Genomic DNA, 25,754 nt, shown 5'->3' with positions numbered 1-25,754 from the left:
TTTCACACACCAAATTTTCAACTGCTCAAGGCTTGCATTCAATCCTTACAAACACCTCTTATTTGTAAAGCACATAATTTAAGATTATGCAATTGTGCTATGGCTGCCCCAAAATATTATGTGCTGAAAGCACCATAGTGTTTACAGACGAAGCTTGCCAAACAACCATTCCATTAAAACCACAACTCAACCACTACTTGAGCTAAACTTGTTCGAACTAGACTGAAATACAGATGTAAAGTATTATGTTCATACTAAATTGCAAAATAAATGCCAGGAAAACAAAAACAACACACCTGTTGGAATGCATTCACAGAAGCAATCTGCCAGGCACAGAGCTGGCACTGATACCTATGCTGTTGTAATATAAATTTGAAAGAGGAGAGAAAAAAGCAGAACAGTAAGTTTCATTACAGAAATACAGAGAAAATTCATAAATACCTCAGAACACTGAAATGAAAAGGAGTGACGCACCCCCAACGCAGGGAAGAAAAAAAGAAAGAGAAGAGAACTAAGGAATCTATCACCTATAGATTTCAAGTACAGCTTAAAACATAACAAGATTATTCTCATCCAACAGCTGTATTTTGTGTAAAGAAAGCGACTTTGTCTCATCCCAGTTTCTAGCGTCCAAAAATGACCCACAGCAGCCTCAATTAACAACCTCATTGCAGAAGGATATAAAAACAAAAGAAGTACAGAAGAATTGTCGTGGCTCTGAATTCTCTCAGAATGAGACAGCAGCTGCACTACACTTGCAAAGTTGCATTTGTTACAACCGATGTTCTTTTTGTTTTACAAATAAAAGTTATATTAGCTTTGAGACTTCCAGATAAGTGACTTCCTTTTCCAGTTTGCTTAGCTACTCTTTAAAAATATATTTCCTAGCTTTGCTGGTCTTTCAGAGAAGGCAACATATAAAGACCCAGAAACACCTAAAGTTACCACACTATTTTTAGGATGTGGTTTGATGAGCAAGTTTTTTGGTGTAGCTTCTTGCCTCTCTACTGCCTTCTCAATCGTGCAAGCACGTACGAGGTGGAGGGGGTAAAGAGACAGCAAAATGATTCAGTGACTTGTGCAGCAGTGACATACCTGGGAGGGAGGCCCAGAAGCAAAATCTAGACAAGTGCAGAAAGCAAGGACTCCATAAGCTGTCACCGCCAGTGAAACAGGCCAGTCACAATGCAGTTTCAGGTGTAGATCTGACACATAAGGCACCCTAGTTCATCACTAAGTATGTTGTGAGTCCCTTTCCTAGACTGTCAAACAAATAAATTCGGGAGACACATCTCAAAATCAAAACTGCAAAGGAGAGCAAGTGAAATCCTGGCCTCTAAAACGTGCACTTAAGCACATTTCAGTCTTAGGTGCTTATATGAGTGTAGAGCTTTCATATTAAAAAAAAAAACAACAAAAACCACCAAAACCATATTCTTTCTTAACCACGCATTGCTCCTTTGGGCACATAAGACTGGCTCACTACCATTCAGGAAAGAGGGCCATTTGAAACACAATAAATTAATGGGGGATATCTCTGTATAGTTTAGATTAGGTAGCAATTACTAAAAAGTTTTGAAAATTCACAAAATACCTTTCTATCAAAACCAGCCCAAACTGCAATTAAAGACAAAGTATAAACCATTTTAGGGAAGAATATCTGAACTCATTACACTGAAGGGCATTTCTAAGTACTCCTGAAAGAAGCTATTAACATTTTCAATAATTTTCTAATCTGCAAGGAGCAAAGAGGACCTAAACTATCGTTAGTTTATCTGTAACACCACAGTGTATGTTAAAACCACCTTTATTCTTCCTTCAGCTGTCCTTGTTTTAGGAACCATGAAAAAATCCACCTGCACACGGGCATATTACTTTCCCCTGCTCCATCATGTCAAGCACAGAAACTCTTCATGTTTATAAAGAAAAATGAAGCCAAATCCCCATTAGCATTGCAGGAATTACATTACCTGGGGTAGAAACAAAAGAGCTTTAAAGTTACTGTACTAAGTCAACTTTGCCATGGGATGATCCTTCCTGTCCACCAAGATCCTTTTAAATTCCTACGATCTATTTTTTAAAAAGTCATTCTACTTTTGAGTCCATTAACAACATAGAGCCCACAAGAACAAAAGGTCAGAAACTGTTACAATGAATCACATGCAGCTATGAAGCTAATAAAGTCATGAGAAGTATCACAGAAAAATACAGCTATGGTTTAACTATAGACTCTGGAATAGCTCTTCAAAAGAAAAGGGAGGTTTCGTTCTCAGCCCACTTCTGTTCAAGCCTCCTCAAAATGTTAGCTTTTTACTGCATGCCAAAAAATTATCTGGCAAAGCTAATATCTGACAAGGAAAAAAAAAATAAGCTTTTCAAATTCAAATGAAATGCATTTTAGGGTATTTCAAACAAAAAGTAACTTCCTGAAGTTATTACTCCGTAATAGGTATGACCTCTATATACTAAAACCAGTTTAAAAAATGCTCTGCTTTCCCCAGGTTTCATAGCCAACACGGCACTTGACTTTATTAGAGTTCAAAACAAACAGATGCCAAGAATTTCACCTCCTTTTCTTCAACAAGCTTAGTGTTCTGCCACCATATTATCTGTTCTGTGGAAAGCACTCTATGTCTTCCACTACCATTTTCCAGGTTTAAGCATTCAGAACGATGATATTTCACCTTATGCTGGAATGGAAAAAGACTGAATTTGACTGCTGTCTTTACCCTTCATAATTTCCTTTGTTCTTTCCACTTACACAGCAGAAAGCGGCACATTCTGTATTACAGTAACCAAATATCCACAAAAGAAAGTTTTATGCAAGTCAGTTCTTACCGTGCTTATCAATTCCTTTAGGTAGCTGCAGGTTCATAAAAATCTTCAGATTTTCATTCCTGTCAGAGTTAATATCTGGTCAAGTCCAAAGAGTGGTTTTCACCTAAAAATACATCAAAAGTTGGATTTTATGGCAACAGAGTCACAACACTAACACACAAAAAAAAAAACAAATAACCTTTTTTTTCCAAAGTAAGTATTCTAAACTTGTTCTCTTCTTCTGTGAAAACCTTATCAAGAAAACTTTTAGTCCCAGTTGTAACCATATGAGGAATTCACAGAGTGAACTGATAAACCGAATAAGACTACGTGGCAAGTTCAATTATGGATGCACCATATGCTTCAATATTCCTTTAGGTATAGAAGAGGAATCAATTTGTGCAATTTGTTCAAAAGACAAAAAGCCCTTTTGGCAAGATCATCCTTTAGCTGAACAATCAGTTTGAACAGTTGCCTGCTGAAAACATCACCCATTAGCATCCCACAGTAATAACAGTAACTTAAACAAGGACAGGAGTAACACAGCTCTGAACTACTTGATTCTTCTAAAGGAATAGATATCTTAAGATGGCAGGAGAACTTGCTAGATCCGAATGTTTATTAGCAGAAATAAGCTTTGTGGCTCTCAGCAGTAGTACAGCAGTAGCCTTAGATGTACAGGGCTACTTCAAGTTTTGTAACTCAATTTCCCTCTTACTTTACACATGAACAGAACTGCAAGTAGATTCTAAAAAATGAAATGCTTATGTCCCAGCAAATGTATACAGCCAAGAAGCTTCTTACATACAACTTAACTGAAAGCCATTATCACACTAAAGTACGAATATTACAAGCATTAATAATATTTGTTATTAGCCTCAATTTAAAAAATATGGAAGTGTGATTACACCTGGAACACATGTTGTAATATCAGAATATATTGTAATATATTCTGTAATATATTTTACTTCTCCTTTTTCCAGGCTGGAGTTAAGGTTTATCTTTCAGAAGATGCGGTGATCAGTACAATCACACTATAAAACAGTATGCCAAATCAAGTAGCATTTCTTCTTAGTAAAGGCTCTCAACCAAAAGACAACCTGGTACAGGTATAGAGTTCAACAGCAGCACATCACTCCTGCCCATTAATTTCTCTTGTCTTCCAGCGCTCATTAACCAATGGTTCAGTTAATTAGCGTTTGATCTATTTGCTTAGTGTGGATGTACTTATGCAAAGTGGAATTTAGCTTTTAAGAACAGTCTCCGTTTTATCTACTAAAACACATGAAAACAAAGACTAATCAAGCTAGTACTCTGTATTATGTATTCTCCCACCAGTGAAAATGGAAATAATTGTCAAAAGAATGAAACTCATTAATTGAAGCAACTCTTACACAACTTTTCAAAAGCATCAACTTAAAAAAAAAAAAAAGAAGCATCAGCAATGCAGACTACCTGCCCACAGAACCTTATGTTGCCTTTGGAAAAAAATACTAGTGCCCCACAAGGACCTTCCGCTCCTGAGCGCTAAACCAATTCTCCTGTTTTCTCAAGGAATTTTAGATCAGTCAGATGAAGTCACAAGCAACTAAGAACACAAATCTACAATCCAAGTGTGAGAACCTTTAAAAACAGGCATTCCTTAAGAGTTTCATGCATGCTGTACAGGGAAGGCATTCAGTTCTGCCCAGGCTGATGCATTACTTCTTGTGCAAGGGGTATGACAGCCCGGGAGCCTCTGCTCTCCAGCTGCTCCCGGGGAAAAGCACTGCACGTGCTGTCAGACAGAGACACACCAAACCTTCTACAAGCACATTGGCATGGGAAGAGCTGCACTACCACGCTGCACAGTTGCCAAGGTAGAAAAGGCATTTTACCAGGAATTTCTCTTTTTTCCTGGCAGCTTTTTTTGGGGGGTAGGGTGGTGTTTCAGGTTTTTTGAGGGTTTGTTTTTTGTTGGGTTGTTTGGGTTTTTTTAGGGTATGGAAATAAAAAACGAAAACAAATTTACATTTGCTAGATTATTTCTTTAAATTTGCCAGTTGAGAAGCTAGAGACTAAAGAGACACAGGACTGCATTCACGTCGGCTGCAGTTGCTTTAAAGCAGGTTTAGCTTCCATAATTAAACCTGCATTTGCTATATACTGAAAAGCAAGTACAGCCAGCAAGATCTTCAAAGTCAACCTTCTTAGCAAAAGCAAAAATGAGCCAACTTCCTAACTCACATATTCTGATGAAGACATATACTAAATGTTTATCTGGTATAGACCACTGTCATAGAAGAAAACAATGACAGAAAGCAGTTTTACAATAACTGCCACTCATATGCAAACCTCCTTCTCCCAACTACAGACTGGCTTAGGCTACAAGTCATAAATATTTCTTGTCACTCTAACAGTTTGGCACTAAGAATAACAGTTTTAACAGCAACAATAAAAAAATGTTTAATAATGCACTTATTGGCAAAGAAAGAAAAAATAATTCAAGTTTACCGTACTGCAATTTTCTTCAGCTCCGTCCTACCAGCAATTCCACATACACAACAGTTCACACAAAGGAAACTCACGTCTAAAGTAACAACAGTTTTATTTCCCTTCCTCTTATTTTCATCTCCCAACCCCTCGTTCCTCAAAATTCAAATACCATTTATATTTTGTGACATCCAGGACACCAGACAGACCCTCACCCAGAAACAGTAACATCTCTACAGCCTCTGGTATAAAAGCCACCCCTATTTCATATAAATTAAGGCAGAGACCCCCCCACCCTAAAATGCAGCACTGCTTTCTGACTAGATAATCTTTAGAAGTCCTTTCCAACACAAACCATTCTGTGATTGTGAATGACACGTATGAACCAAAAAGTAGGTTGCTACAAGTTTAGTGAGTTTTAGTTGACCCACATCTACTATAAATATTATTTCAACAGTAAGGTTAGGAATCTAAGCAATAAAAATGAAATCCATCAAAAAAGCAGAAAGTACCACCGTTAGCTATAATAACATCTTAGCTGATAAGCCTTTTTACTTCCAGTGTTATTTTAGAAGCTCCTGACAAGTGAAGTTTCTGCAATAAACACATTGAATAGTTTCAAACTTTAAGGAGCTTGTAACCATAAACACCACAGCTGTTCTTTTACTTTGGGTGACACGAAGAGAGCAAAGAGGGGGGAAGTCAATGTTCACCTGAAGCTGATATGAAAGCAAACTAAGAAAAAACAAAGTAGACATGCACTACTCCGACAGTTTTAAAAAAACAGACTAGACAAGGCTTTGACTGCAGTTTTAATACGGAACACTCTCACGAACAGTGCAGGCTTTTACAAGTTGTTTTAAAAGAACAAATTGTAGTTTAGAAAGCCCACGCCTGTGACTACAGAAAGCAAGCTGCAGGTGCATTAGAAAAATAAGTTTGTCCTGTACAAGTGGTTAAAAAACCCAAACCTTCCTAATGCGAATAAAATACACTCTAAGAGGTAGAAAACTGGAGTTAGTTGAAACTCCACATGACAACCCACATAATTTCATGGCAGATTAAAATAATCATTTAAATGATCCAAGAAGCATTCAAATAGGCACTGTTTACATTTTTATCTTATCTGTGTCCACTGATCAAATTAACAGAAAAAAAGTAACATTCGCAAGATAGTAAGAGTGGCTCAATTAGACATAATTACGCCTGATAAATTTTTTCCCATGAGGTGAAAGGCAAGACAGCTGTCACAAGCACAGGCTGCAAGCTCACTTGTCCTTACGTCCTGAAACACTACTTGGTATCTTAAAAACAAAGCTAGTGATCGAACCTGCTGACAGCCCACGGCACAAGTTCTGCAGTTGCCAAAATATAATGTTGTGCAGGTCCCAGCAAGTTTCAGCTAAAGTTACTCTTCAGCCAAAAATCTAAGTTATATGACTTGAGAACATTACCATAGGAGAGGTCTGAACCTGAGCCAAGAGTCTGAATTCTGGATGACCTGGACTCCGCGCCAGGACAGCTTCTATCGCAGCCAGCTCCTGCTCTGGCAGCACCCTACAGCCTGCTAGATGTCACAAGCAATGCGGTAAAAGATAGGAGTAGCAAGGACAAAGTGTCTTTTCTCATTGGTCCACGTGGAAGATTGAGCAACCCTGGACAAGAAGATATTCACTGTCTCTTCTCTGTTCCCCACCACCACTTTGTTCCCCTACTCACTGTTTCAGAGAATGCCCGCTTTCACATTTCTCCCATATGCATTTTTTCAGTCATGACTTTTATTGATTTTAACGACGACAGGTTAAAATCTAGTGCAAAGCGCATCCCTGCATGCAGCTCAAACAAACAGTAATTTATAAATTGAAAGCTGACACTAAGAACAAAGCGGGCAGAAAACTACTTTTTCCACTCAGACAACCACGATGGTTTGTTTCATGGCTGGCTTGAAGAAATACAATATAAGCCAATACAGCATGCCACACAAGGCAAAATACATCAGTAGGATAACTAAAACGATATGCAACTACCCAGTTCAATTTAGGAAAAAAAAACCACAACAAAACCGAACACAACTTCAATGAGCAGAGAAATATATTGATTAAATTTGCAGCTGCGTGAAACAAGTTTGGCTACAAATTAGAAAGTCTACTTCAAGCCAGACAATGTAAATTAGCCTTTCTGGAAACAGTGATATGCTAAAAAAATGATTCGATCAAAGGTTCCTCATGCGTCTAAGAATAAAAATAGACATTTCTGAAAATACACTGTCTGAAGCTGTAGGGAAGATTAAGTTACAGTGTTTGCCTTGCAGTGCTTGTCAGTACTCTGCATAAACCCAGCAAGTGACACTTCTACACGGCACCAGTGAGACCTCAGCTGAACGAGCTGAAGCAAGTTCAAAGAGACCACCAAGTGGTTAGGGGGCTGAAGTACACAAGGAACAAGGACGGGCTAAGACACCTGGGTTTGTTACTCCGGAGAACGCTTGGTGGATCCTCTGGCTTTCTACATCTACCTAAAGGAAGATTATAGCAAAGACAAAACTAAAGTCACTATCATTGTACACCTCCAATTTATGGTGGTCATGCTGAGTGTGGGGGGTTGGACCAGATGACCATCTTTCAGCCTAAATCAGTCCACAACTCTGAGTTCCCCTGAAGAAGTTCAGTCCAGACTACAGTACTGAGCTTTTCTGAAGGTATGAAGATTAAGCAGTAAACTGTCTTCTATGCATTCTACCACCATTTTCATACAAAAAAAGATGCTGCATTTCCAGAAAAGAGAAAAAAAGACCTCTAGCAGACTCTGACTCACATGTATGCATCGAAACTAACACTTTAAATGCCAGTTTCAGACCTAAAGCATGTGTGTCAACCTGCCACAGGAATACTGGACATTTCTGAGCATACTTGCAGAAGGACTACATCACCTGCTTCTACAGGCCAGCAAAACATCTATGATATAGATGATGTTCCTTAATAGCTTTTCAGAAAGCGTAACACATTAGATGAGAGCTGTATCAGACTAGTAGATCCAAAAGTGAATTTGTCATTCCATTCCTTATCTAATGGAGAGATCCAATGAGTAGCGTTAGCTTGCAGTTGCTATGTAGCTCACAAACAGAAAGAGAACAGAAGTCAAACAATAAAAGACAATTTCTGAATAATGTCCTGGAGAATCTTTTCCCTTGAGTCCTGACAGACACTGTGCTGAAGCACTGTCCAGAAATATCTAGAACTAAAACATGTTAAACATCAGAAACATCCTGTAAACATAAAAAAAAAATTACTTTAAAGGTGACTGAACACTGAAACAGGTCACACAGACAGCCTGTGGAGTTTCCATCCTCAGAGATGTTCAAAAGCCAAGTGAGCAATGTCCCAAGGAATCTGCTCTAGCTGACCCTGCTTTGAGCAGCAGGGTTGGACTAGAGGATCTCCAGAGGTCCCTGTCAACTAAGAACACAGAATCATTGAGGTAACTGAATCTGCAGAGTCAGTGAAGGTTAGCCTCCATAAAAACGTGGGAGTCTGTATATCCACATCCATCTGCAGAATCTGAGCTATACTTGCATAGTATTTTGTTTGATGCCTTTAGACATGATCGTATCATAAATTTAAGCTACTGAAATTCAATAATCAAGCCAAGGAAAGACTCCTCAGCTTGTGGAAGATGTAAACAGAAGACACTCCTAGTTCACTGCACATGAAAAAAAAAAAACAACAACACTAAAAGGAACAAGTATCTCTCTCTTTCTAAACACTGCTGATAAATGCTGCTATTGGAGGGGGGGAGGAGTTTAAATGGAATGCCTACGATAATAAATGGAATTTTTCCTGACACACATCAATTAAAAAAAAAAAATCAGCTGAAGCCATGTCCTTAACCATTTTGTCAAAAGTTTCCCACCATTACAACAGTTGAATCACCTCACCTTGCCCTTTTTGACACTATGAATTCAGGCACATTCTGTAGCACCCATGACACTACCTATGAACCTTGGCATCTCCTATTCTGTTGGAAACTGTCCTACATGAATTTTTTTGAGTATAAAAAAAATACACTTAGTCACAACCCTAGAAGTATATGTTTCCCCTTTTTCCAAAGAAAGGTCAAAAGACCTCAAAATATAAGACCAATTCCTGTCTTGAAACAGAAATAGCAGCTCATAGTAGAATCAGGTCAATTATTGAGAACTTTGAATATGTAAAAGCCTTCAGAAGGAGATTCAATTTCCAAGTCACGTCTAATAAGACAGATCCAAATAGAACATTTATGATCCCATTAAAGTCTTTTCCTGTAATGTCCCCCCCCTTTTTTTTTTTTAAACATTCTCAAGATAAAAAGATTTATGGCTCTATATCTATCAAAATACTTTAAAGGAATTCAAGAAAGAATCTGCCTCACTAGGACATTTTTCCACCCCGTTTACGAAATTAGAAATAGGCATTCATTTTGGCATAACATTAAGAATGGATAACGAACAAAACAAAGATAAACGTAATGCAGATTAGCGTTTACCACATCTAAAAGCATCCTTCTGTAACTTCGACAATAGTGGTTGTACAATGCATGCAAAGAGCATCTCTTTAATCATTCAAACACTGAATAAAAACAAATAGTATTTTAAGTTACTAGTTACAAATAAAATTGTAAAGTAAACTTTCTCAAACATTTGTAGAGCTAAAGTTGTCAGGAAGTTACAGAAGATGAAATGCTGAATTCACAACCATCAACAGCAAATCTCTGCACTGCCACATCATCGACCATGGTAAGTTTGAGTCAAATGAGACTTTGGCGCATGAACAAATTTTATCAAGTGTGGCAGAACATGACACTAAATTGGTTTCAGTCGCAGGAAAGTGCATATCTAATCCAGTACAAAATCATAATTGTCTAAATAAATAATGCGTAATGCAAATAAGTCATGATGCTACCTGGTATGTATTTTATTTTTGCTTTCATTAAAGCAAAGAGAATAGTTTGAGATCAATACTTCACGTATGACCACTGTACCTTTTACCCAGTATTTGGAGTCCTAAAGCCCTGCTTGTAGCACTTTCTAACCTTAAAGTAAGTTTGAATACGTTATTACATATGCTTCCCAACAACTATCATAGCTTTCTGTGCCATCTTTCTCTCCTCTTTTCATCAAGAGGAAAGTTAAAAGCATTATGTGTCAAAGCAGCTCTACAGCCCAACACACCAGTGCCAATTGATGCAGAATGCTGAAAAAGGTTAAGACTTTTTGACAGCCTACTATCACCTGAACTGCAAAACTGTGGCATGGCAACTGAAAAAAATGAGAAGTTCTTATCCTAGAGAATTCATGAATCATTACGGTCTAGTATTAGGCCTTGCAAATAGTCAGTGCAAGTGAAGAGGTTAGTATTCTCAACTCCTGAAGGGAAGAGGGATCAAAGATCTCTGTTCTCAGGAGCAACGGGAAGAGAAATGACAGTTTACTGAGCCCAGATTGCACATCATATGGCAGCTACTCAGATCGAGAGGATGAAATGCAGGGTTGAGAGGGACGAAGAGGAGTCTGGCCCAGTTACTGCTTCACATGGTGCTGCAGTCATAGACAACTGAGGTCAATATGCAGCTTATTCAAAGACATTCCTCTCTCAGATGCATATAAACACTTCAGGTTTCCATCTCTAAAAAGGGATAGATCTCATGTTGCAAACCTACTTTGTAATCAATCCCAAGTTTAAAATAAATCATTACAAATCCTGCTTTACCTGCAGCCTTATTATCCAATGTTCAAAAGAATCAGAAGTGCAGAAGATACATTTCTCAAAGTCAGGATATCCTCTTTGGATTGTCTCCCCTACCACCTGTCCAGTGACATTCGAAACAATTAGCTTCTGCATCCCTTGACCAGGTACCAAATGAACCAGCTTGGCTTCTCAAACAGAACAGGAAGAATTTGGACAAGAAAAATGCTGAAGTTTTAACTGGTCAAACAAGCAAAAGCAAGAACAAAACAGTATTTCATACTCATCTCATCACCTCCTTTCAACAAAGCCTTACAACACATTTGCCAGTAAGCACCAGGCAGCTGAGAGGAAGCCAGGAGCATCTGGTGACACTGACTTGGTAGGACTGTGAGAGGGCAGGATGCCATTCACATCTGTGCTCCTCTGATGGATCTCAGGTGTTCGCAGAAGTCTGTGGGATGAGCCTGGCCTTAAAACATTCACCTAGCTGAGTAGCACTTGGACAACATTATTCTTGAGAAAAGCTGGTATGAAAAGGCTACTGCTAACCAATGTTCCATTCTTCATCAGTAACAGTTATACTTGGAGGGGGGAAGACATTTGCCTGATAACAGAGTGATTTCCTCCACCAAAAACTCCCACAAAAGCAGCTCACACAATAGCAGTATGAACAATTCAGGGGGCTGGGGGGGTTTGAATAGAGCTCATAGGACACTTACCAGCAGAAACTATTAAGCAGTCTAAATACTCTAATCACTACAGTTTAATCACTACAAGTTCCCATGGCATTTTGTCTCTGCACTTTATTTTTTGGAAGGAAGACTTAAGAGAAATCCATACAGAACAAGTAGTTACATGAACTAAATAAACCTGGTACTTTCAAATCTCCCTCTTTCAAACTTGACCAGATTTGATAGCTCCAGCTGAAGTTTCTCCCATACAATTCTGTTTACCACACAGCTTCTCCGGTGACTAACATCTTTGTGCATGCTGCAGCTCTTGCCACTGCTGGGACTCAATCTCACCCACCTAGCAGTCTTTTTATACAAAGCCTGTTGGACTCCACATGTGCATAAGGGGCTAGAACAACAGCCACTGAATTAAAAATACTTAGGAGATTGGGGAAAAGAAAGAAGTGTTAGAGAGGAGAAAAGCAACAGGCAGGCACACACAAGAGCATAACCACACAAGTTGGTTTCCATAGGAAACCAAAAGCTTCAAGGGCAACCTTGCCTCAAACCTGTTATCAGAAATCTAGGATACAGTGACTGTGCAATCTCAGCAGTGACTGCCATGCAGCACAGACACACAAGCTAGCTCTGAGATAAAGAACACTATCCACACATTTGCTAAAACCAGACGAAAACTAAAATGGAAAATTTGTAGGAGTGACGATGTGAGGCACATCGGCCGACTCTCACAGGGCACAGTGGCAGCAGACACTTTCTCTGAAGCACAGCCAGGCGGTACCTCACATGTAACTTCTGAACACAATTCTTCCTTCCTAAACACAACTTGAGAGTCCACACCAGATATTAATCCTGATTTAAAGGAACGCTTTTAAATATATTTTAATGGTGTTAGATTTGACAGTTTCTACACATTTAATTTACTCATTTCATGTGCAGTCTGTTTTATTCTTTTTGCAATTTTCTCTATTGCTACAAGTCAAGATGCACAAAAGTTCACTAACATAAGCAATTAAAATCCAAAGCATTCTATTCCAGTATTACTTTAATTTGTAGCATGCCAGCTATTATGTTGGCACCATTGATCTTCTGACCTTTGAGCTAAAACCGCTGGACTAACACCAGAACCCTGGCAGCCACATTAGCACAATGCTGTCCCTGAGCTTGGTAAACCCTACAAAGGAGGAAGGCTAGTTAGCTCGTATGCAATGCTATGCTACTGCCATTAAATCCTATTCGGATGCAAGCTACAAACTCAGCACAGTGTCGCACTGTACCATGTAGTCACTGTGAGCTAAAGCTATAGCAACAAATAAAATAAAGCCAGGGCACAGGTCTGAGCACTAATCCATAACTGTCTGTGCCAGTAAACTGTTATCCCATTCTTCAGCACGGTTTTGTTCAAGGTTATTAACAGACATTGATGCACAGGAGATACCACAGGGCTAGGGACTGTTCCCAGCAAGTAGTAGGGGTTTGAGCCATGCAGAGCCACACTTCGGAGCAGAAAATGGGATGCAGACAAGTGCAGACATAGACACTAGATGCCTCAGAGCTGGCTCAAGAGTCTCCAGTACAGCTTTACAGCTAGGTATGAATAAATTCGTCCATAGTAAGATGAAATCTAAAGCCCACGGCAGCTTCTGCTCTGAACACTATTACAGATTTCTCATGTATGTGTTCAAACTACTTGCTCAAGGGCATCTACATTTCCTTATTTCACAAAGTCAATGAGGTAAACTAATGAATGAATGCAAGGCACTGATATTACAGTAATGTCACATCAAAATACAGTCTCATTAGTACCCATAAATGAGTGAAGCATAGTGCACTCAATGCAGAGCAGCACAATTATCATGCAGCTATGCTGCAATACAGTAGCTATGCAGATGATCCCATATTTTACCTAACATGTCAGATTAGGGCTCTGGCCCTTTCCAGTCTATGAAAGTACAGACACAAGTATAAAATACTTACCTATTGTCAATGTTGCAATTACCCTGCTTGATTCACTTCCCCCCCCCCTTTTTTTTTTTTAAATCAAGTTAGGTAGTATGGTCTAAAACTAAGCTGGGGGGTGTGTAAGGAATCAAACTCCACACAAAAATTGTTTCTGCCACCAGTAGTAACAATTTACAGAATCTTCCCCACACATACCATTTATTCTCCAGCAGCCTTTCAGATGCTGAAGAGGAGCAAATCAGATCCTATTAACTTTACCAGAAGCAACAGCCTGCTCCTCACATGTAATCATGAGATTGGGACAACTGCATTTTATTCACAAGAGAAGACTGGTCTCAAAGCTGTACACTGCTATTAAAGCAGTCCCTCCTCCTGCAGCCAGGTCTCTGACCATCTAGTATCTCAGAGAGAAGAGGTAACTGAGACCAGGTGACCTGTTTCCAAGGGGCAGCTACAGCTCAAGGGGGACACCATAAGCCCTTCTCAATTATCGTTCTTCTGGGGAAGAGTTAAGCAACTTTTCAGTACGACTATTCAATGAGATAATGACAACAGCTCAATTTCACAAGCAGTTTTATCAATTTTGCATATGTTCATCTTAGTGACATTCAACACTAATTAACAAGGTTATAAACTGAACAGCAGTGGCACTTCAATAGCATCCTAGATCTTCAACTCCAAATTTTGAGTACAGGGATAACATAACACATTGCCTTGTGACCCAGGGTGCCAGTATTCAGTAACCTAACTGAAGTTTCCGTGCATTTCAAGAGCTTTTGGCATCTCAGCTAAGTACCAATGTGACAACAAAGAAGGGGTTACAGCAAACAAGATCGCTACGGCTATTAACATTTTAAAGTCAGAAACTCGGTGCAAACAGAACAGTCACTCAGCACTAACACAAGATTCACAAAGAAAAAACTCACCACCTTTAGAAAGACAATTTTTCTACCTGGCAAAATTGCTCTGAGCCTCTAACATGGAAACGTTTTTGTACCTCCTTTATCAGCAAAAAGAAAATAGCACAACGCAGAAACCAACCGCTATTTAAGGGTATTTTGCATTATACTATGCATACAATTACTTCATTTTCAAAAATACTGTTAAACAATAACATTAAATGACTTTACCTGCAAGCACATAACACCCACATACTGTCGCAGAGCCAAGAGTTTTTAATGCCACCTGTAAAATGTTACTGAAATAGAGCGGCACCGTTCCGTAAGCCTTTCTCTTCCCGATAGAAAAAAAAAGTGAATATGAAAGACCACACAGTCAGGTACACTTGTCTATGTTATCCTCATGTAATTTATCTGTTGCAAGCAATAAAGTTCTAATGTGTAGCTAAGTTTAAAGTAAGAATTAATTCTAGCCATGCTTTCTGACAACACCTGGAATAAAAGCTAGGCATACTGGAGGAAAGCAGGATTCAAATTCAAGAAACTAGCCACAATTTTAAGCGTTTATCTTCATCTTTATAGCTGTGCTGATTCTTCTCCCACCTCTCTTCAAATACATCTTCAAACTCTTCTCTCACTTTTAAAGTTAGAAAAATCACAGACATCTTTGGACCCTTTTTTTCTAAATTATAACACTCAGGAAAAAGAGGAGGGAGAAAAAGAAGATATGATTCATTTGTTCATACAGTTTCAGCTACAATATTTAAACATAACATTGAAAAATTTATTTTTTCAGTACTGTTATCTACCAAAAAGCAAGTATCAGTCATGCTTATTCTGGACGCTTTAATGCCATATCAAATGGAACCTCATTGTTCTGCCAAAAATCTTTTAGTCCTCCGCGTTAGCAAAACTGACAACCACAAGGCAAACAACACTGCAATCATTTACAATCCCTCCTCATCTGAGCCTAACTTTTTCTGTCTAAAAGTCAATGATCTAAAAATTCTTATTGTTATTACCCTCTCCGCCTTCCCTAAAGCCACAACACTACCTTCCAAACTGTTCCAAACAAATAAGTGATCAAAGTGCTACTTTATTTTAAATCTGTCCACTAACTCTCCATTTCATCAATTATTTTTTCAAGTTTGATTACCTCTTCCTATTACATGTAACGGAAAGATGAAATGAGGATTTTATCTGCAAATTCCCTCTTCAACTGCTCTTTAATCTCTCTCCTTGTATCAGTTTGTGAGGCCTGTCTTATTTAGCCCCAAGTCACTTAATCCCCTGCCCCAAGAACCTGAGGAAACCTGTCACCTAAAGTTAGACTGCATCATATTTGGGAATAGTTGGCAACTACTATAAATTGCTTTGAGTTTTGTGGGGGGTTTTTTCCATGGGGTTTTTTGTTTGGTTTTGTGTGTGTTTGTGTTTTGATTTTTTTTAAGCAAAGTGCAGGTTTACAAAAAATAAGGAACAGCAAAAGTCTCCCCTCTCCCCCAGCACTTCAGACATTTTCCATCTCTGGGCATTTCATACTCCACAACAGGCGATGTTTACCCTGCATACAATTATTTTTCATGTGGCCAGCTCGGCACAACTGCTAAATTGTCCTGAATTGAATTGACTGTTCCCCCTGCCCCAATTTTCAGAAGAGATGCATTATATCTCTTAGTTAAAGAGCACATTCACAACATTTGCACTTTTGCCCTTGGCAGGCATAAAGTTGTTGGCAGTTTGAGGCAAGTCATTACACTTAAGATCCAAGAACAAAAAGATACTTCAACGATGCAAGAATGGAAAACCTCAGTTCAGCTGCTCAGGTATGTAAGCACTGACTTACATACTAAAAAACTGAGATTTAATGATGCCAGCAATCAGCAGATAATGACTAACTTCTGTTAAAATAACAGTGATGATCACCCTTTGCAACATTTAATTACTGCATATTATCATACCTTTGTTTTACTGAAGATGTGCTTTAAATTACCAACAAATTTTAAAGTCTTTACTGCATCAACACTATATACACAAGTGATTAAATCTGGAACGTACAGCACACTGTTGCATGTTCACACCCAATTCTAATGCTGTTGTTTGGAGACAGAATAATCTCTTCTGTTCTCAAATGTTATCTAGTGTATTAATTAACCTTAAAAACTTTCTGGCTAAAAATAGAAGTACAATAGTACAGGATTAAAATAGAGGAAGTCCTGACAATCTTAATACATGATAAAAAAAAAAAAAACAAAACCAAAGCTATGTAGCTCTGCAGATCTTCTGGCTTTGCCTAGATAGGGAGGCAATTGTATAATAAGGCAAGAATTAACTTAGGGCTCTTAAATTATTCCATGGAGCTTCTCCCACAGTTCAGATTGCAAAGTGGAAGTGTCAGGGGCAGGCAATACTCCAGAGTATTAATGGACATTCATTTCACTGCACAGACAAGCCCTAAAAACCCACAGAACTCAAAATCCCAAAAAGGCCTTTCCAATTTCAAATGAATGGCATGTTTTAAGATTACATCAGCATTTTTCTTTTGTTTATATTAACAAAGGCATCCTAGCAAAGATTCTCCTACAGTCTCTCTGTATGGCAACGCAATAAGCAATACTAGATTTGGGACACATGAGAGTTTCCAGAGTTATGTCAAGTACGAATTGATGACTACCCTGCAAGATGCTGCAGAAGTCAACGGGGGAAGGTTAAAACAAACTGACTTTCTGTCAACACTGCCTTCTTCAAAGGCTCCAGAAGAAAGGAAAGAGTAAAGAAAAAAAACATCCAGGGAAAAGACAAACTATCTAAATAGCTTTTACATAAGTATCTCCCTTCTTTTCTCACTTCTAAATGTTTGCTTTAGCAAAAGCAGAGGGAAAGCATCAGGTTTCACTCTTTATTCCAGCTGCTGTATAATCAATACAGTGCAATCTCTTGAATTATTTTATTACGATTCATGCAACAAGCTGTTAAATACATTTACAAAGTAGGAGATCAGTGCCAGTATCATGTCATTCATAAAGATATGTTTATTTTCAAGGCATGAGAACGTTAAACCATAACTTTCTTCTGCACAATTATGCAGTCCTTCTGCATGGAATGAAAGCATAAAATCCAGTTTGAAAAAAAAAACAGAGTGGTAGAAATCCCAACTGCATCCAACAGAAGCAGGGAAGGCCCTCTAAGATTTATCTGGTGGGGTCTGGTATTGTCTTCTATTTGACACATGCAAAAATATTCCCAAAGTAATGTCAAGCATTTTAATTTTCAAACATTAAAAAAAAATTAAATCAGATTGGTAATTCAGAAAGTGAAGAGAGAAAGCTTGTCCTTCAGAGATAAGAACCATAATGACTTTCGTGTAACAGTAACACCTTTAAGCCTGCAGTTTGAGTTTCATCACCCATTGTCTCTTTTTTTTATTTTTCAAAACATGTAGACAGAGCCATGCTATGCTTCAGAAATGTAAAAAAAAAAAAGCCTGATTTTTGCCACAGTTTCTTCAGCAAGAGCAAATTAGGTCTGTGGCCCTGCCAAAACACAAACATTCAAGATGTGTATGTTTCCTCTTACATTGGCCTCTTGTGAGAAAATAAATAAGTGTTTCTACTTTCTTGCATGCCCACAGATAAAGGAAATCAAGTTTCCTGTTGCAGGTTTGCAACCTGAGAGCCAGCACTAGGAAGCTGCGATAAACTGACACCGCCGGTAGTGCAGCTACCCAAGCAAAAGACATGTAATGGGCTAGATACTAAAGTAAAACTGTTTCACATTAGTACTGAAAAAAAAAAAAATATATATATTTGGTATAAGGATGGTCTTGATTTTTAAGCAGTGGCCTTTGAGTCTGCAGAGCACAGAGCAGCTTGACTCAGGAGCCCAACCTCCAGCTCCGAGCAGGGCTGACTTCCATGTTGCATCAAGTTGCTCATGGCTTTGTCCTGTCAAGCTTCAGAAGTCTCAAGGATGGAGATTTACCAGTCACTCTGGGGTGGTCTGTTCAACGCTTAACCATTCTCATAATGATTTATTTTAATTTTTATAGTCGTTTTGGTGTGCATAAACTGGATTTCTCCTAGAGGAAATTAAGCTAGAAATCTCTCCACAGAAGTTCGCCAAATGTGGCACAACCCTTAATGGCCATAACGGTCCAAACCAACAAACCACATCTGTGTCGGGTACATCCAGTTTAGGAGACCAGACTACATTCTGTCTGACGTAAAATTACTGAAATACTAACAGTGTAGATCCGGGAGACTTGCCACCCCCACCTCCAGCCAGAGATCCACTTCTACTCTGCCAAATTATTTGCTAGTGCAAGACCAAGTGACAACACCAAGCACATAGACAGCAATGCTGAAATTAGATGAAGGAAAAAAGCACTGTTTGGACCAGAAAGAAAGGAGAAAAAAAAGTTATAAATCAGAAAATTATAATCTTATATTATATTATTATATATTATAATGTAAAACACCAATCATCACGGATCTGCACCAAATACTTCTATGACAGTGTGAAGTACAGTTAGGATTTTGAGTGAGCATGAAGTAAGACCAGTAGCTTATTATGAGACAAAAAAAAAAAAGAACCAAACCAGACAATACAAAAATACAATTTCAATCACTTCAAAAAGTCCCAAGGACATGTAAAAGCATTTTTGGGGCTACGCAACTTTTGATCAAATCAACAAATGTAGGTGTTTAAAAGCGTTTGTTAACTCTTAGAGAGAACAGTCTGTACTACCACCACCAAAAAAGCCCAAGATAGCTATCAGAGATGCTGACGTGAACAACTGGCATACAAAAAGTTCTGCTACCACAGCGGTTGTTTTGCAGATAATATCTGCCGCTATTAAAAAAACGTTCTGTATTAATCCTATTTCACATCACATCAGCATACAATAAGCCTGTCATTTGAATTCAAAGGTCGAAAGACAATTGGTTTAGCTGATGGTGCTGTAAAATGCATCACGACTCGAGAAGCGAGCTGTGCTACAAAAGCAGCCCTTGGCACCTCCTGGAACCCCACCATCCACTGCACAGAGACAGGCAGCAAAGCAGGCTACAGAGCAAAGGAAGATGCTTGGCAATTTCCCCCACCCAGAAAAGTAAGCATTAAAATTCACAAAAAAACACAGCCAAGTACATTAGAAAGTAACTAAGTCTCCTCCCAAGCATATTCAACAGGCAACTTTTCTCTATGTTCAACTTCTGTCCCATGCTTTCTAACAGCCTGCAATAAGAGTTTGTTTTCTGCTGATTTTGGCTAGTTGGGGCTTTTAATCCACTACATCATCAATTACAAAAAGTAAGATATATTTCAGGGTTAATTTGAAATGCCTTCACCAAGATAAAAGTCTTAACTTTTACATCAGCATGTTTCTCTCACAGCTGCAGTAAAAACCAGTCTCTCCAAGGTCTAAATGAGTATTTTGAGGTAAAAAAATTGTTACATCGAAAGGTAAACAAACAACACAAAAATTGAGAGAAACACCACCAAAAGGTTTTTGAGCACTGAAGGTAAACCACACGGAATCACGAAGAACAATCCAACTTTAAAATAATTATATCCTATATGCCAGTAGTTTATTTAAATTTTGACAACTTATGAAATAAAAATTGGGTCTTCAAAACACATTTCACTAATCTTTAATAACATCAATCTCAAGAAAGCATTCTTCCCTTTCTACAGAGCCCAAGACGAAAGGCAAAAGAGTATTAAAACATCAACAAAAAAATTCCAAATGCCTCTCAGGCCTAAGCATGAGCCACTATTCCCAGTGATAACTCTTCCTTCTGTATTATCCTTTTAGATAACCCACATTCAAAAAAGTTGTTCTATACAGTCATGCCTTTATCAGGAACTTGATCTCTTTCTTCAAAACAGACATCCATCCACTGTGCAGGGAACAAGAGCTACTGCTTTTACATTGCAGCATCCAACACAAGATTAAGTAGTACTAAGAGATGAAGCCACGATTGGTTTTGATCGTACTAATCAAACATGGGTTTGCAAGAGAGGATCCTCTTACTTTGAAACAGCACTGAGGAATACTCAGCGATCATGCAATTCACCAGCTATCAAGATTATGAAAAGTGTTATGTCGCCACATTCAAATGAAGTGCTCTTTAAAACATGCTTCCATAAAGAAAACAAAGACTTGTAAGTGCTTCGTCCCACTTAACATAAAAGACATGTGGCAGAATCTAAATCAAACAACCCACCCAGCAAACTGGTGCCACAGAATTCAAAATTAAAGAGATTGAGACAATGACATAATTTAGCTTTACATATGCAAAAACGGATGTCTAAAACCATTCTATCTGCTGATTCATGTTAAAAACCACAGTTAAATAACCAAGCAATTCTTGTGTCTCAGCAACTCCTAAAGGGTTTCCCAAAGTTCAGAGTGCAAAACTACTACCAAAGCTAACACTGAAGCTGCTACAGATTGTGTTAGTCTTGTGCTGCCAGCTGTGTAGGGATTAAAAATCATAATTAGTCAAAACCACAAAAGTAGTTATCACTCAGCCTCATCAATGGCCGTATTCTGCAGGTTTACAACTGTGCCTTCAGTTAACCATTGCTAGTAAGGTTACACTCCCAGAAAACACTGATTTGCGTTCATTAAATAGACCCATAAACTCTCTCAACTCTCATAGACCCATAAAATCCCACTTTCAAATCACAGCTCCAGGACTTTCCAGCTTGAGAATCCTCATTCCAACATTAAACTGAACTCAGTGAAACAGAAAGTTCAAACTATTTAAAAGTTGCTATTTAGGGGCGATATACTTGAAAACAAGTCACCAAAGTCCTATCTCCCTGGAAACATAAAACAGAAGAATACATTTTTCCCTCGCTTACAGAAAGACATTTAACATATGCATTATTTTACATGCCAAATCAATAAAAGCCTAGCAGATTTTAGAACACAGGTATTTACACTGATAAAAGAAATAAGCAACCACCCTTACTATTATTTCTGTCAAAACTTCTTGTTAATAAGTTAAACAAATGGGTTTCAGAATAAGTGAATAAAATAAAAATCTAAAAGATGGATAATGAAGTAAACAAAGCAAAGATAAAAGAAGATATTAAGAGATAATCAAATCATGCCTTATTGGCTTTTTAAATATTTAAATTAAGGAGCTGCTGAGGAATAAAAGGAATCTGCCCGAAGCTAAAAAAGCCAAGGAAACAAGAGATCAAAACTGTCTGCCGACTAGCCACCACGTAGGGTCAATGAGAATAAATTTAAACCCCTGAAAACATCAGCATTAGGGAAACCAACTTGTGTGACTGAAATTTTCATGAAGACAGAAGCTCTACTTCTTTACCCCATAGGGTATCCAGGATTTCTAACCAGTAGCAGCAAGAACTCAATAGCTTGCAGCAACCCCCTTGCTGAAGGGATTAAACTACTGATATGGAGAAAACTGTTCCTTTCTCTTCTCTACAATAGACACACTATAGGACAAAGCAGATAGAGGAACAGAAAAGAAATTCAATTGGGCCTCAACCCTTTCTCTAACTAGCCTACCTCCCGTTTTCCCAGTGTATTTCCAAAGTTATCCTCCTTAACTGGAAGAACATGACCTTACTAAAATTCAAAATAACTAGGAGGAATATTTTATGTTCTTAAAATTAAGTTTTCTTCTCCTACCTTAGAAATAAAAAAATGTGTTCAGTAGCAGAATTAATCATTTTGAAACAGACATTTTAAAGGATATATCTGAGACACATTTACAAAACTGAGAGGACAAAAAGAGCTACATAAGAACAAAATGCTCTCGAGGCAGCAGCAGAATGCTTATAAGCATGATAAAAAAAGTCTCCTTGAAAATCTTGGGAGTGGGGGGTGAGAGGCTGCATTTGGACATGGTTTTTAAAAGAATAGCTATCCAAAAGTTAATCCCAAACCTTAAAATAACATTTTGGATGAAGATAAGAGGGAAGAAGCTCTTCAAACCTAGAACCAATAATCTATGACTGAAATGACAATCATTTTATTACAGAAAAAAGCCAATATTAATTACTTGTCCCCATATTAAGTTTTTATTCTTTATTGCCTTTCATAATCCTGTGTCACTGCCTACCTCTACACCTGCTAGCCTTTTTAGTCAAGCAACTTCTTGCAGCCCTACAATAGTCAGAATTCACATCCCATTTTGCTTCTGACTTCATGATCTAAGAGGTTTTACGAACCACAACTGAAAGCTAAGTATGCCTATCCCAAGCAGCAATGCTAGAACTAAGCATTTTATTAGCATCAGTAATACCTTCTTAATACACTGTTGAGCAACTAAGTGCACATCCTTTAATCAACTGGCCATAAATAAACCTTGTTTAAATGGGGGGGGGGGAGGCAGTCTTCTGTCCCTAGCTACCTATCAATAAAGAGGAAATATAGTATTTACATAAAATATTCAATCATTAAGCTTTTCTTTTTAGCTTTACTTAAATAGAACACGTGTTTTTATAACTAAGAAAAAGATAAATCTGAAGTTCCCACACTGTTTCTGGATTAATAACCGGTATGGTGTCTGATGGCCTAAGGCATAAAAGCCTTGACAGTGAAACACAACTTACAGATCTCTCTCTGCAATTACAGCTGCCACAAACTTCTACCTTAGTACTTTCACCTGTCTCTCCCACCACTCCAGCTGAAGAGGAAGGGAGGCAAGCCCAGCAACAGCTTCCAAATAAATAATGACCAAACTCTCCATCAGAGAAAACACAGATGCTTATTATCCAGTTAGTACTTGCAGTACAACAAGCAAAAACTGAGGGGGAGAGACTGCTTTCCCTTTTACAAAACTGGTTTCTGCCTTTAATTTAAGGAAACTAATGCTTAATTCTCACAGTTAACAAGCAAAAAAAAAAAAAAACAACCCTCAATCAAAATTCCACCGTGAAAGGACTGCTTTCTAAAGAAAACGCCAATCCTGGTTCATCCATACAGATCTGGAACCTAATGAAATCTGACACCTTTACTCAGAAAACAAATTTGCATTGTATTATCAACTAAGACTCCATGCTCACAGATGCACTTCATTCAGCATGCAGTAACGGGTTCATTAAAGCAGCATCACTAAAATTTTTGAAAGCGATTTTGCAGGCAAAATTTTTAAAAGCCATCTCATAAGCAATAATATCCAAAAAATGCCTCGGTATTCTTCTTTCAGTAACAAACATGCCTCCTCCATCTAAAACATACAGATGTTGTGGTCAAGGTTATACAAGGAGATCTTCATTAAGTTGAGCAATTCCCATCTTGTATCACCGCTTTACCAGACACGAATGGGTGAATTCCTCATTAAAGGAACTGCAGCTGCATCGCAGTTACCCAGTGCAAATAATAGTTATTTTTAAATATACCACGAGAACGTTAATATCAAGACTTCACGCAACAGAAAATGGGGGAAGAGCAGAACAAACTCAGCTGAAGAAGGTTATCCCCTTCTCTTCTACCCTACCTTGCTTCTCCACCACCATCTCTTCCTCCCTCCCTGCAAGATCCAGGCATTCCCTGTTCTTCCACTTTTCCGGACTCCCAGTGAAGAAATCAACCATCCGCAAACATTTTTTTCCTCCTCCACCCCCTCTCTCATGAGCCGAGCATTCGGAACATCCCCACCGGCACTGCCTCCAAATTACCTAATTGTTATCATTACTGTGGTCTCCGCACCGGCTCGAAACAAAAAACAGCACGACTACACCCTCGCTGGCTATAAAAAGTAAAGGGGGGTGGGGGGGGAAGAAGACTGAAGTACAACTTACAGCGCCGAGCGAGACACAAGTTATTTAGGGAGCCGTGAGGGCGAGCCGCCGGCCGCTCCCGGGCCCGCGGGGGAGCGCGGCCGCCTCCGCCGGGGACGGGCAGCGCGGGGAGCCGCTGCCGCCGCCGCGCGGAGCCGAGGGGAGCGGGCCGCCGCCTCCCTCCGTCCGCGCCTCCGCCGGGTCGCCGGCCGCGCTGCTCCCGCTCGGGGCTGCCTTACCCTGTAGGGAAAAAGACACAAAATCCGGAAAATAGCACCCGACTCGGCTCGCTCCGGGGGAGGGGGACCCGCGCCCGAAGCGGGGCTACCGGCAAGGCGGCGAGGGGGGGGCGGCCCCGGGCAAGCGGCTAGGCACGGAACGGACGCCCCCCGCCCGGTGGAGGCGCAGGACTCCGGGACACTTTCGCCCGGACCGCCAGCCTTCCCCCTCGCCCCCGCTAACTGCGGGGCGACGGCCCCGGCTACCGGGCAGGGGGCCGTTCCCCCCACGCACGCACACCCACCCACCGCCTCACTCACTCACCCCCTCGGTCAGCGGCACGGCGGCGGGAAGGAAGGGGGGACGGAGCGTAGCCCCGCCGCCCACCCCGGCTCGGTGCTCCCGCTCGCAACTCACCCAACAAAGTTGCCGCGGCGGCTGCCGGCGGACGGGCTAGGCTGTGCGCGGCTCTCCCCGCCCGCGCCCGGGATGAGCTCACCCCGCTCCGCTCCGGTCTACTCCGCTCCGCCCGCCGCCTCAGAGCTCTCGCGAGAAGGGCTGCCCCGCCGCCCGCCCGCGCTTCGGCGGCGAGGGGCGGGGGCGAGCGCCCCCCCGCCTCCTCCGCGCGTTCCTATGGCAACGGCCAAGCGCCGGGCCTAGCGGGCGGCCGCGGCCTGCGCCCGTCCCGTCGCGTCCCGCTCCGGCCACCCCTCGCCGCCTCACCCTCCGGGTCGCTGCGACACGGGAGACCGGCGGGTCGAGCTGGGCGGGCAGCTGCGATGCGGTGCGTGTCTGCCCCGGAGGGCGGCAGGGCGGGGGGAGACCGCGGCGGCGGCAGCCCACCGTGGGCTCAAGGCGGCCCATGGGCCGCCCGCCTCGTGGCCCGGGGTCGACGGCGGGGTACAGGACCAAGGTCGCTCATAACAGCGACCGGTATGTGTGGGGTTGGTGCCTAGACAGACTCCTTGGGGCATGCCCAATGCACCTTTCTGTTGCACCTCTCAGAACTTTCTGCATTAAAATGCTTCCCCCCCCCCCCCATTTTCATCATTGCATCCCATTCCAGCCTCCTGCCTAGAGACCTACAGGGAGATGGTCACTGTAGTTGCTGACACACCGGCAAAACCTGCTGGTGCTATACAGATAGTATATATCGAGCTCTTTTACTGCCAAATCAAATTGGATTCTCTCTCTAGATATCCACCACA

General features: G+C 40.2%; 1 protein-coding gene across 15 annotated transcripts in view; it reads right to left on the bottom strand.

Moving 5' to 3' along the window:
• The window catches only part of SIPA1L1 (signal induced proliferation associated 1 like 1), a 219,345-nt gene extending 194,249 nt beyond the window's left edge, over positions 1 to 25,096 (bottom strand). For 8 of the 15 annotated variants that reach the window (XM_054197963.1, XM_054197968.1, XM_054197961.1 and 5 more), the window contains exons 1-3: positions 24,964 to 25,059; positions 24,349 to 24,567; positions 2,839 to 2,941 (exon numbers count right to left, since the gene is read on the bottom strand). The gene's annotated coding sequence lies outside the window, so the exon portion shown is untranslated. Of the gene's footprint in view, positions 1 to 296; positions 357 to 2,838; positions 2,942 to 6,743; positions 6,764 to 24,348; positions 24,568 to 24,870 lie in introns of those variants that run through there. The other 7 variants (XM_054197962.1, XM_054197973.1, XM_054197972.1 and 4 more) reach the window with 5 other exon arrangements.
• Between the last annotated feature and the right edge of the window lie 658 nt (positions 25,097 to 25,754).

The sequence above is a fragment of the Rissa tridactyla genome, chromosome 4, assembly GCF_028500815.1.
Source record: "Rissa tridactyla isolate bRisTri1 chromosome 4, bRisTri1.patW.cur.20221130, whole genome shotgun sequence".
NCBI classification, from domain to species: Eukaryota; Metazoa; Chordata; class Aves; order Charadriiformes; family Laridae; genus Rissa; species Rissa tridactyla.
Note: the sequence above shows the minus strand (reverse complement) of the source record. Positions and strands in the feature narration are given on the sequence as shown.